The sequence below is a fragment of the Maniola jurtina genome, chromosome 1 (genome assembly GCF_905333055.1).
Source record: "Maniola jurtina chromosome 1, ilManJurt1.1, whole genome shotgun sequence".
NCBI lineage: Eukaryota > Metazoa > Arthropoda > Insecta > Lepidoptera > Nymphalidae > Maniola > Maniola jurtina.
Genome location: NC_060029.1, coordinates 10509768 through 10524324, shown reverse-complemented (window position 1 = coordinate 10524324; position 14557 = coordinate 10509768). Strand labels below are relative to the sequence as shown.

The 14557-nt window shown below is 36.6% G+C and overlaps 1 protein-coding gene across 5 annotated transcripts in view; it reads right to left on the bottom strand.

Moving 5' to 3' along the window:
* LOC123866777 (protein ultraspiracle homolog) overlaps positions 1–14557 on the bottom strand; it is a 43930-nt gene that overhangs the window by 19154 nt on the left and 10219 nt on the right. Inside the window, exon 1 of one of the 5 annotated variants that reach the window (XM_045908471.1) lies at positions 12949–13354. The exons of 1 other annotated variant lie outside the window; for it this stretch is intronic. The gene's annotated coding sequence lies outside the window, so the exon portion shown is untranslated. Of the gene's footprint in view, positions 1–12948; positions 13355–14557 lie in introns of those variants that run through there. 3 more of the 5 variants (XM_045908477.1, XM_045908488.1, XM_045908496.1) reach the window with 3 other exon arrangements.

Genomic DNA, 14557 nt, shown 5'->3' with positions numbered 1-14557 from the left:
TTAACGCTATCTACCTAAATACTCAAACGACTCACTTTGAAACAAATTGCAATATTGAAAACAACTGTACTATCAATATTGTAAATAATCTACTTTAACACAAAACACTTCTATTGTAGTACCTAACAACCCGAACGACCCGTCTAAAAGTCTTAGTTATAAAAGCCTTGGATTGGTGTCGAAAAGCTTATTTTGAAACTATGCATCGCTTTTAAATAATAAGCGTATCAGGGCAGCTTTTTTTGTTCCTCCTAAACTAATGATATTATTAAATACCTACCTAGATGTTTTTACCTAGATGTTTTTACGATATACTATTAGTTAATTTACAAAATTATAATCGATCAAAAATGGCTAACCGTGAAGTAACTTTGCGCATATTTTTTGGTAGAGCATGTGGTAGAGCACACGCACCCTCCTATCTATTATTACGTTTCGGCCTTGAATTTAATGCGTATACGCCTCCACGTGTTTTCGTATTTATTTATCAGAAACGCGGTTTTAGTGACCCTCAACTTATTCAAGTAAATCAAATATGAACGATTTCATGTTACATGAAGGGCCCTGCTAACCTGAGTACTTATCCCATTTCGATCACCGTACGTACCAATCACATTCCATTTGTAAAATACAAGCATGCGTTCCATGCTCCCAAGCACCTTTGTATGAACGCCTCGTGCGTCAACTATTGTGCGTTGTAAGTACTATAGCAAACCTCTTCATGTAAATCGCAACAAACAACCTACCACGCACCTAAGGGACAAACAAACAGAAACAGAAATACCTTTTTTATCTAATAGATAGGTAGGTATAATGTTGGGTGTCTTCTTTAATAATTTTAAAATAAATAATAAGTAAACTGATGTTGATCAATGATCAATATATTTAAAAGTATTTCTAACGAATTTTTTTTAAATCAAATGCCGTTTAGAGCATCTAATCCGCCTATCCAGTTTCAAAATCATGTGCACGCCAATGTTCACGAAAGCCATAATATGGCTTATAAATAACATATTATGTTATTTTTAGAAACCAAAAATCGCATGATAAAAAATAAGTAAAAAAATTCGGATATGTTGTTATAGAATTATTTGAACGAAAGGGCCATCGATCCGCCAACAGGTAAACGAAATTTAAATAGATAAAATCTTCAACAATCTCGTAGCTAATTGATTTACGTAGAATTTTTAAAACTATCCTAAATGCCAACCCAGAACTTTAGCTATAAGTATGCCAAATTGCATTAATTAATCTGTTCAATAGTTTCATGCTTCAGCATAATGCTGGTAGAGACAGACAAAATTTAAAAAAAAAAATACTATTTTAAACTCTGTATCGATAATAACACTTCTTCTAATCAAAATTTTCAAAACAAGTACCTAAGTATATTAAATAATGAATGTAGTGATCTCTCCAGTTATAGGTAGTTTAATTATAAGTACCTACCTAGCTAAATAGGTGTGTTTCACAATCTTTAGCTATATTTACATAACGTGGACATTTGCTAATAAAGAAAATCTATACTAATAAATAAAATTGGAGTGTCTGTCTGTAATTTCGAAATAACTACCTCATATTAAGCTCATATGGTTATTTGAACGATACCATAACTGAATCACACGTTTTTAAATTTTTTGTCTGTCTGTCTGTCTGTCTGTTTGAAAAGGCTAATCTTTGGAACGGCTGAACCGATTTTGACGGGACTTTCACAGGCAAGTAGAGGATTAACCAGGGCGTAAAATAGGCTACTTTTTTAACCGACTTTTAAAAAGGGAGTTGTGTTTTTCTACCTATGTACACCGAAATCTCCGAGATTTCTGAACCGATTTGCGTCATTTCTTTTTTAATCGATAGAGGAACTTTGCGACATTGTTTCATACAAAATTTGGAGTCCAACTCCTCAATTCTGATGCTGCAGGGGATCTGACCAATCCACGCGGGCGAAGCTGCGGGCATCAGCTAGTAATAAGTATAACTGCTTTATTTAAGAGGATCATTGTCAACGATCCCCCGTCGATTTCCTACGTATGATATTATTGTTCTCATCTCTATCTGCCCTGGTTCGTGTATTCTCGGTTCCTAGATCGGTGCATTTGTGATAACCAATTCTAATTGCTGTGATTGGCTGAATTTACCATGTTCTTGCTGCGACAGTGAGTTTGAGCCACTAGCGGAACAATGTTAGCCGGTCAGAAATGATTGCAATTAGTCAACCTGTATGACGTCCGTGTTCTGTTTTTGATTACAAAAAAGAAAAAATTGTTGTTGCAATCATCAATTTTAGCAAATAGTGAAAGACAGTCGACCAATCAGAGGTCACAACTACCGTCACACTTTCTGTGAAACTATGGCAGTAGGCTTACCGAGTAATGAAAACAATTTTTCATTCTGTAATGTCATGTGGCAAGTAGGGTTGCCACCTGCCTCTTTTTGATTTACAGGCTACCACCATCAAAAATACGGGGTTAAGATTTGAAGAAATTTAAAAATTTGAAGTATTTGAAGAAATAGGCGGTGGTTCTCTCTGAAATGCATGGAAAGCCTATTTAGATATTTCAGTTTATTTGTAAGTTTTGTATTTTTTCTCTGTATGTTGCCGTGTCTTGATTGGTGAACTGTGTTTGCAATGTGATTTTAAAAAAAAGATATATTTATTTAAATAGCTTTTAAAAACTCTAGTTTTGTAAAGCAAAATGTTATACATTTCATGCATACAATCTTTGCATTTTAACTTAAATTTACATTTAACTTGTAATTCCACCTTCACAGTATCAATACTATGGCCGTAGCCAGGAATCGATTTCGGGAGAGGTTTTATCAGGGCCGGAACTGAATCCTGTCATGAGGAAAAAAACATTCGCTCAACTTTATGGGCTAATTACCTGGTTAGTGGAATTTTCAATTTGACAGTGAGATAAAATACAACAATAAAAAAGCGCGAGCGCAGTGAGCGTAAGTGTTTTTGGTTCAATTACAGAAAGAATTAAAGTGAAAGGGAAACGAGTTTAGCCATAGCAAGATTTTATTTTTAAAGCTCCCTATCCATACTAATATTACAAATACGACAGTATATCTATTTGCCTATCTATTTGTTACCCTTTCACGGCCCATCTTCTTTACCAAAATTTTGGTACTTACTATGCAGGTAACTTGCATCCCAGACATAAACTTTTTAGCCCGGAAAATCCCCCACGGAATTTTTAAAACTCTAAATTCATGCAAACGAAATTGCGGGGCTTACACCAAGTAATACAAATTCAAAGCGCGAGTGAAGTGAGCGCGAAATGTTTGATATATTTCCAAAAAAAAATTGGTAAGCAAATGCAAGAAATAGTGTAAGTATTATTTTAGGCTTAGGTTTTTGACGGCTTCCCAGACGCAGTCGCCATTTCTAAATTTCTGGTCTGGTGGGAGGCTTCGGTCATGGCTAGTTATATGGTTAGTATGGCCCTAACGGCCAAGAAATTAGACTGCATCATCACTTACCACTAGAAAAGATTAAAGTCACGGGCTAACTTGTATAAAAAAAGGCTAACATCCTCAAACCAAGCCCCGCCGCCTTGGCTACGACCATGATCAATATCGAGTGGGTTTCGGCTACGCATTGCCGCAAAAGGAAAATATTCTTTCTACTGGACATAACGTCAGTGTTCGGTTTCGCCAGCCAAGTGCGAGTCAGACTCACGCACCGAGGGTTCCGATTCGGGTATTTTTTTCGACATTTTACACGAGAAATCAAAAACTGTTATGCATTAAAAAAAATATGCATAAAAATAAATAAAAATCTGTTTTAGAATGAACAGGTAAAGCCCTTTCATATGATAACCCACTTGATATATGTAGTTATCTTACTTTGAAAATTGAAAATACTAATATTTGTTCATGAACACATGACAGACGGATAGAAGGACAGATGGACAGACGGACAGACGGAAAGACAGACAGACTGATAGACAACGAAGTGATCCTATAAGAGTTTTTTTTGCTTTTGAGTTACGGAACCCTAAAAATATTTAGTTTTATTTGCCCCGTATTTTATTTTCATAATTACCGGTTTCTCTATCCTGACATACGGGGTAACCAGTAAAATACGGGGCCTCTGGCAACCCTATTCGGAAAACACTGTCACATTCAAGTTAATGTCAAATATTTTGTTTTCAATTACAGAAAGCTGCATCAATCATTATTACAATATTTTCTTTGTTGTGATTGGCTGAATTTTTGAGTTTCAGCCAATAAACAGACTGTTTGCCAATTAAACGTCATAACAATATAAATGCCAGAAAGTTTAACCAAATAAAACAAACTTAATGAGAACCTAGTGAGAATGCAAACGGCACACAATTTATAATACATATTATGTTAGTCGTATATAATAGATATTATAGTAGTCGTTCACTTTGGTAATAGTCAGATTGTCATCAGTAAAATTGATATTGGTCGATGTATCGTAAATTATTGTTTCGGTGACAAATATTTTTATTATCTATTTATCTTTGAACAGAATGGAATAGAATGAAATGGAATGGAATACAATGATAAATTTTTATTCCTGTAAACTTTTAGGTAAACTTCAAAGTGTTTTTGGATGGTCAGAAAAATTTACCACTGGTTCGGAATGCCGTTCCTACGTTTTCTAGGGTTTCGTACCTCAAAATGAAAAACGGAACTCTTATAGGATCACTTTGTTGTCTATCTCTCTGTCTGTCGTGTGTGTCAAGAAAACCTCTAGGGTACTTCCCGTTGACTCAAAACCATGAAATTTGGCAGGTAACCTAACTGCGTAGTTTTGGGTAGTTTTTTTAATCGATAAAGAAAGTTTGCGACATTGTTCAATAAAAAATTTGGATTCCAACTCCTCAATCCTGATGTTGCAGGGGACCTGACTACTAAAGCTAATGGGATTTAAAAAGTGTCGATTATTAATTGATATTGAAGGTATCTATACCAAGTAAACACTTTGTCGTTGACCTCAACCCTGATGCTGTAAGAAATTGCATTCCTAAACCCTGGTGATCCCTCGGGATTTGAAAAGGATAATCCGTTTAAATATTCTTACGTGATACAGAAACAAGTTGCATCCCGGGGACGGGCTATTACGGAGAGGCAACTTTTGTTCTGGGAAATGAAAGGATCGGGATTTTTAAAAACCTAAATCCACGCGAGCGAAGCTGCGGGCATTAGCTAGTTGTAAATATGTTTAGAAGCTACTATAAGATAATAGATAAGGTACTTATTTCCTTATATTTTTAATGTATGGCAGCGCGCGGTTTTAAATTATAAATTGCACGTCCTGTCCTTTTCTGTAATACATTTTTTTCTCAATATCTACCGCTTTATCTCATAGCAAGAGTCTGTAAGACATAATACAGTGAAAATAGTCAAAATATACAATTTTTGCAGTTTCCACGTCAGTACCTGTCGAATTTTTCTAACAGTGTAAGCAGCAGAGCTGAGTTTACCATCAAGTGTTGATATGTGGGTGTTCCATAGAAGCTTTGCATCTAACATTATACCGAGAAACACGGGGTTCTCCTTTATTTTCAACATATGATTATTTATCAATGAATTTATGTCATTTAGGGTCCTGGTATTGGGCAGTGTGAATTCAACACACTTAGATTTCTTTGCATTTGGAAGTAAATTGTTAGCAATAAATCAGAGAGTGACCTGTGATATGGCATTACATATAGTATACATTGTCAAAAATTATAATATTAAAGCTGTGCGTATTGCGTGAGGAATAGGTTGCAAGAGAGTTGCAACTTGCAGGGTTTGATGCATACGCTATTGCCAGCAAACATGAGACATATTTTTATCTACAGGCAACGTCTGAGTAGGTAACGCATACGTCTAACGCAAGTTGAAATGTATTTAGTTAGACCTATCGATAAGTTTGGAGTCGGGTGCAGTCTAAATGTGGCCCGTGTGTTTAGACTGTCCGTTTCTGTCAGTTTCACGTGTCGTCCCCCGCACTTCACCACCCCGCTTGCACAAATCGAGACAGCACGAAATTTTCAAGATTTCTGGGTGTAATTTCTGGTTTTCGTAGTTCCCACATAATTATAACAATATAAAATATATAACGATAATTTTTTTACTACATAATATTCATTAAATTTTTTAGGTCTGTGGTTTTTCCAAATTTCATTAAATTGCTTCGTTGTCTAGAAAAACGAGCACAAAGTTGGGCCTTTTTTTAAAGAAAAATACAAATCTTTGAGCCCCTGTAATTTTAAAACTACATATTTTTAGAAAAATCTAAAACACCACAGACACAGATATTAGTTTCTAGACTATGTCTGCAAAATTTCATGGACTTTGGTTGCTTAATATTCAAATGAAATGGGAACTACGATTGTATGGAGTAAGTGACGGAGAGAGCTCTGTTAAGTAGGCATTACAGTAGCGACTTCGTACGCGTGGATTTACAATTTTTTTAATCCCGTGGGTATCTACTCTTGATTTTCCGGTATCAAAAGTAGCCTATGTCCATCTCTGGGATGCAAGCTATCACCACTTTTTGTCAAAATCATGAACCGTGAAGAGATATCTAATGGACAAACAGACAGAATACTCACGCATTTATAATATTACCACAGTTTTACGACACGTGCGATATTACTTAGTATATGGATAAGGCAAAGTACTAGTAGCTTTAACGACACTGCCGGTTGAATACTGTATTATTAACACCCTATACAAAATAGGTAAGTCACTAAAACACAACTCGCATATATATTTTCCATAGTATATCTATTGTGTACGTCATATGACAACAAATGTATGGTTGGACATAAAAGGGATCCGATATAGCAATTTCCCTAGAAATTCAAACATAATAGCTGCTAAGAATCTTTGATAAGTAAGATTGAAACCTCATTGCTACCGCGCCGTGAAACCTACGCAGGCGAATAAAGTAGTGTAGGTGTTAAGGTATACAAATAAAAACAAGAAATCGATACGAAATTCTTTTATATGCGCGAGGCGCCAATATTATCACATACCTACCTATATCTATTTCATAATCGAGTTATACACTTACAAAGCTGAGTATGGCATATATTACCTATATTAAACGGTTGAGGCATATGTTTTTCTCCATTTGCAGTGAAATTATTTTTTATACTTAATAGAATTTTTTCTACTCAGTTATATTATAATTTGGTTTAGTCTCTACTCACGACAGCCTGTCTAACGAAAGCTGATATTTAGTGATTTTTATGAGTTTTTAGAATCCTGCAACAGTCTATTAATTTATCAGTTAAAATCTTACAATCAAAAGAAAAAAAATATTATAAAGTAGGTACTAGGTACCTGTGTCAAATACGTTTATTGCTAGATAAAACTACACAGGGATTCACAACCTAAGTTTTTTTTTTACCCTCATTTCCCACTCAGCTTTCACTAGACAGACTCTACACTTAAAAGCCCTAAAAATACATCATTATCAAACACAAACAAAATATTTCACGGTAGTGGTAATTCGCCATTCTAGATAATATTCAATGATGTTACTAACTAAATGGGCGTAGATTAAACGAGAATGCACTTTCATTTTACTTTCCTCGCGATGAACATGAGCGCGACGCATACGTGCAAACTGCAGCGTTGCATGTAAAACAGAACTTGTGGCTTGACATCGAGCGAATGTGATCTCCGCCGACCTTGGCTTGACGCCGCCAGCTACAATTAACGTCGACAATAGTATCTTGCTCACACCTTATCACAAACACACATAAGTACTTATATATTATCGAAATGAACTTTCATTTTTGATGATGATGGAGTCCTCTTATTCCCTCGTGGAATTTAGGGCTGCAGCAGTTGTTTTCCATGTCTCCCTATCCACGAGAGTCCCACTCTTTTTAGATCAGCTTTGATTTTTACTCGAACATAATTTCCTTAAACATCCCTAAGCCACAAAGATATTGTCAATTTTGTAAGAGCCATGTGATGTGATAATTGATTTTCCTAGTTCTTGAAACATATATTAAGTCTACTTTCCAGAACTGAACAGTACAAAGTGAATTCTTATAATGTACCTAATGTTACAATGAATAATATTAAGTACTTAGGTATCATCATAGTGGATCAATTAAAGATCGAAGAAGACGGTGGTGATGATGGTACAAATAGAATTATACAGAGACATTTGATTTGAGTTATACCTAATTCGTTCAAATTCTATATTACTATTTATATGCAACACGGAATTAGTATTGATAAACATAACTTTGGCCATGCATAAAGAATTTAGAAATTGATCCATTTTTAAAATACAAAAAATTTCGGTACCTACGAGAGGATAGAAGAGGATTTATCAAACTGGACGCTTATAGTCACACCCGAAGAAATGATGGGGTAGGCACCTATCTAAAGTCCAACATTTATAGTTTGTACAGATTTCCTCCCCCAAATAAACGCATTGGTTGATCAACAAATCCATACTCATCAATAACTCGTGGATCAATGGTAAAAAAATTAAGTATAGAGAAACAAGACCATAATATAGGTACTATTTGCTTGCAATGACTTCTAGTCGTGTACATAGAAGTCATTGTTTTTTTGCTTTACTTACTCAAAACTATAGTATCAATAAATTTTCAGCAGACAAGGATAAAATGAGACGTCTACCAAGTTAGCTATAGTGCAACTTCTGCGAGCCATCATGGAGCGGGTAGCGGCAGCGGCGCGGTGAGTCAATGGCGGGGGCGGCCGACGCGTGCACTGGTCGGCTTGCCGCGAGATATAGGTAAACGGAACGCAGAGCTAGTCACGGGGGCCTGCGACCTTGGCGATTCTCTGACGACTACAGGTGGTTTTTGTTTGCACTCTGTTAATGCGAAATCGCCGCGCCGATTCTCACTGGCCACTATATGTAGAGATCGCGCGGGGGGAGCGTAACCGGAACTTGATCCGAAACAATACTCTTTCATTTTCAACACCAGTCATGCGCCTACATCATGAACTATCAATTTAACAACGTTAATTCAATCTTGGAAGACTATTAAAGCTCGTTGATAAAGCAAAGCGACATCGTCAACATATCCCCTTATTCCAAGAATATTCTTGTATTCAGATTGTTGCTTCAGTGAATATTATTATGAAGTAGGTAGGGAGGGTAGTCAATTATTTTACACCAAATACAAATAGTGTCTATACTTATAGTGTTATAATGTCTTTGCCAAATACGGTTATAGAAATCTATGTTTATTGATTATCCTATATCAATAAACATAGATAGATTAGAATATCCTATTGTAAACTTAGATTATTCTTGTGCTTAAACCACATTAGCAGACGAAGTATCGCAGCCTTGATAGTAAGCACTCTTTTAAGAGGGGTCTCTCCGTCACTCGCTCCATAGAAACGTAGTTCCAATTTCATTTGAATATTAAGCAACCAAAGTCCATGAAATTTTGCAGACATATTCTAGAAACTAATATGTATGAAGTCGGGCGAGCTTCACACTTGGATTTCTAGTTTATTTTATTATGCTCGACTAATTTGTGAGTTACAGTCGATACTCAGCTAATTTCTTAAACTGGACTTTCAAGTAAAGATTTTTATATAAATAGCTGGGGATGATACTCTTATTGTCGCAAATAGAATGCCATAAGCCTACTTTGTCGTATTAGTTTACAAATTGCGAAAAACCAAATAAAATTTGAATTTCGCGGCCAGACCCGTCACGTCCACCTAAACATAATTTCACAATATTGTTAATATATCGTCAATTTAAGATCACACCGAGAGTTCCCTCATTCTAGTTCTCTCAGATATTAGTCAGTGGGAAGATAATAATAAATAAATATGTAGATTAAATGAATTGCGATAGTAAATACATTACATAGAAAGAGTTACATAATATTATTATCGACAGCGGAGACCTTGGCCGTGACCAAGCAACGCGCAACACTTCCCGAGGCGTGCCGCGCTAGCTCACGCCCGCGATAAGTCGTCTACGATAACAATTATTAGGTGCGTCCTAATAATAACAAAACAAAAAATCTAAACCGTCCGTGTTTTTGGAAAGACCTATTTAGTACTAGATGATGCCCGCGACTTCGTCCGCGTAGATTTAGGTTTTTTTTAAATCCCGTGGAAACTCTTTGATTTTCCGGGATAAAAAATAGCCTATGTCCGTCCCCGCGATGTAAGCGGACTCTGTACTTTCATAAAAATCGGTTAAACTGTTGGACCGTGAAAAGCTAGCAGACATACTTTCGCATTTATAGTATTAGTATGGATAGCTGGTAGGTTTGCAACAGGGTTTAACATTTGACCTTTTCTCGTTGATTCGATTAATTTAAAATTAATATTTTACAAAAATTTGTACGATTGGAAGTTAATTCTTCAAGCGGCTGTGTTGGCATTTTATCAATTTTGATGTACATAAAAGCGTATACCGAACCTTAATATAAACAGTAGAACATAACACATTGAAATTATATTTTCAAACAGTAGGTGAAATAAATTAAGTAAATAATAAATCTAATCTTATGAACAATGAAAAGGCGTTGAAGTCGATAAGACCAAATAATAAGATAAGAATTTCTTTTGCACTTTGTAGTAGGTAAATACCTGGAGCAGAAGTCTCTTTTATGGTTTTGCTTAAATTGCGACAGGTCATAATTCCAGACGCGTCGCAGTCAGTTAGATTTAATAATTTCACGGCCTGACATAAAATAAGGTTGAACTTCAAGTTCAACTTGTTTTACTTTGAGCACCAACTTTGGTCCTATGATTCAAATATCTGTCTCCGTCTGTTAAAAAGATTTTCAAAAGAAAAATAAAACCGACTTCAAAATATGGGACCACCTGCAAAGTATACCCTTACAAACAAAAAAAAAAAAATCCAAATCGGTCCAGGCGTCTTCGAGTAATCGGGGAACATACATAAAAACAAAAAAAAAAAAGATTCCGACGAATTGAGAACCTCCTCCTTTTTTGAAGTCGGTTAAAAACATTTAGTATCTACGAAGAACAAAACATGTAATGAGGAAATCCGCAGAAGAACCAAAGTTTCCGACGCATTGAAGTGGCAGGACACATCAAATCTGTCGCAGGATTGATGATCGCTCTGCGACACGTTGAGTGAGGTGGAAACCACATTCTGAAAGGGATCATATTGTGGTGAAATCCGTGACCTCAATTTACTATCGGCCCTCACTCAAATCCTAAAAATTAGGGGTTAGACGACAATTTTGAAAGGTGGGTAAATGTGAACCTTTCTACTGTCAGTATACTATCGAAAAATTTACTATGCACATGTCTAAAAAGGTATAAGAATATACCTTTAACGTAAATATTAACGCTAACAAAAATTAAAAGATCATATTAGTATTCCGAAAGTGAGTTAGCCCGAGAGCGGCAATGAATTCTAATAAACTAGAAGCTCTTGACAGTGATAGAATAATACTGCTGAAATTGAGTACCTACATGAGTGATGAATGGTGATGAATGATGATGCAGAATGCAGAATCTAGCGAATTTGCGTATATTAATGATACAATAGCAAAATGAATGTTTCGTTTTTGCCAAATTGATCTAGGGCTAATACAAATTCAGAACAAAAGAAAAGATCCAAAACTTTCATATTATTTAAGTATATAAAATGCATTTGCTTACTTTGCAGTAAGTACCTAATTCACAAAATTTTACACATGGTTGTTAGTGCATAAGTACACTTTAGCACTCTACATCCCTAGCATATTTACAGCTATATTATATGTAACAGACTGAGCACATCTAAAAATTCTCTGATGTCAGACTGTAGTCAAATCAAGTAGGTACTTATGTCCATAATCTATATTATATTTGATGGTTTTCAGCTGTGTTTTAAAATGGACTATCTGTTCCGCTCCGTCTTTGCACGGTTAGTTCTCGCTTGTCATAAAGCAAAAAATATATGTCCTCTCTAACTCTTTTAGCATATTATTTTGATTTGTGGTACTTAACATTATTTTGAAGAAACGTTTGCAATAGGTACGAAAAAGCTCATAAAGCTTTCACTATCAAAATAAATAATAATTGGATGGTTTCACATTTGCTAGATTTGCAAAATCGCTTGCACAAATTGCGGGCCACATTAGAGAACATGGGAATTAATCATAAATCTTTTCACCCGAACAGATTTGGAAAAGTGTTAATGATGCAAATCGTGAAATTCGCAAACGATTGCGTGAAAAGTTTTCATGCTAATCAAAAATTGAGGTTTTGTTGTTTATCAAACGTCCAGGCGGTAAAGGTACCGGCCTCCCCAGCACTTTCGTTGGCACTCTCTCGACTACTAGTTACACACTAGTTACATCACCCTGACGTCAAGTCAACCCAACAAACGGGGAAATTTTGTGTCTGATCTCGTCACATAAATGATGAACATATCAATGAAAACGCAACGACTAGGGCGATAGAAAAGATAAGCGTGGTCAGGCCAATGGAGTCAATACACTTGCAACCTTGCAATGTTCTTTACGACTCATGTCAGATAAAGACATAGAGCATAAAAACATTGTAATTTTATAGGTACGTAATATTTGGAGTGTACCTATTAGGGAAATAATAATTGAATAGTTCAAAAGTATATATTTTGAGTTTTGACCCATTACAATAAAATCTTTACATGATAATATACCTATCCCTACATTCGACGTATTAAAACTTTCTTCCGACGCGCTAAATCCAATTTAGTAGATGACGAACTTAGTGATACTGGTATTTCGATAGCGTTTTGTTGTCGATTTTACTTTGTTGTCTGATTGTATGCCAGTTGTTTGACGATAAAATATTTCTGCATATTCGACTATGATATCTCACAACTAGATTTTAAGATTCGCAACTGTCTACGTCTACCTTGAATATAATATAGGCAACTATAAGATCCAAAATCATGTCTATTACAAAAAAAAAACACAATTTTAAATTCTTGTTATTGATATATACGAAACTAGTCTGCAGTTGAGGCCAAGATTGCATTTTCAACAAAAGTGGCGAGGGCGCATGGAGTCGCCGTGACGTAGGTCATCAAGACTGGATCAAAATTACGATGTATGACTAGTGTCCAACAATGCCGGTTGCGGATCGTACATCGATTTTCGAATGCGTCGCGTAAGGCGCCGGACACGCGACGGATGCCAGCGGCGCCGCTGCTCTGACTGCCGCGCCGCGACCCCCCTTTCCCCGCTCCACCGTTTGTTTTGCTGTATTTTCGTTGTTAATCATTCTCCTTGACCTTGTGCGACGACGAGTGGTCCACTGCACACGACTGCGCACCCCTCACCCTGCCATCCGCCCGCGCTGCCTGTCGCGGCTGCGACGCATCACACGTGCTACTCTGCTACCTCAAACAGCATACTGCAATTTGATCATATCACATATTTTGCTAACTCGGTACTACGGATGATATCATTTCGCTACTGATGTTAGCGGCTCGCTTCACTCGTCACCTCCTCGCTTTGCTTCTCTCGGCCTTGTAGGCTTAATTTAGGATCTTGTGAGCTTCTTGCTTCGCACAAAAACACTATAGGGGTAGAGCAGAAGTTAAGACTGTGGAATTGGGGTGATCAGATTTCGTTCTGGGCCCAATAACCCGGTTCTTTATAGTTATTGATAATGATACTCAATAGGAAAGATAGAATCCAGTTTGTCGAGTTCTTAGAAAAATATTTAATTTATTAAATATAATAGTTACGCGACCTGTCGCATATTATACTTGTTTTGCAGAGAATTTTTAGTTAACTGCCAAAGCACCATCAATTGATGTCATTATCGGCCTGTTGCAATTCGCAAAACAACCAGCTCGGTCCTATGGTGCGTCAGTGCGGGTTGGTCCGCGTTCGTCCGCAATATCACGCACTATGGGAAGCCGGTGTTAAACTGGCTTCCCACGGTCCGAGATTCTGCAGATTATCACGCACGGCCGACGATCACAGACAGCCATGCACCGCGCTCAAGTCACGTGCGACAACGAAGACGTAGGTATCTGCGCTACTACGGTCCCATAGTGCATCAGTGCGGACTGGTCCGCGTCCGTCCTCAAAATCACGCTCCGTGGTAAGCCGGTATAAATTATTATAACAGATCGTTGTATGTATCGTCCCAGCGTACTTGAGCCATTAATTTGTGGCGACTAGGGAAGTGGTAAGTACTTGTACAAGTCAAAACTTGCAGAAGTGTAGTTATTACTCGTGTGGCTACCCTATGACGTGTTTACCTACCAATTATTAGGGTTCCGTACCCAAAGGATAAAAACGGAGCCCTAATTAATGTCACTCTGCTGTCTATCTGTCCGCGTATTACTAGTCTCTAGCTCGTAGACAAAATGAGTTATACACCTGAATTATTGATATTTGGTGTAGAACCTAAACCCAAAACCAAATATTGAATTAGAAATTCAATCAAATTATTTTTCAGGGGGGCTCCCATACATGAAAAAGGAGCCGGAATTTTTTTTTCCTTACCGTAGCATGTGGGGTATCGTTGGCATTGTTTATATTGTGTAGAGTACGAAAATATTTTATTTTTTTAACTTAAAAAATAAAGAAATGGCGGG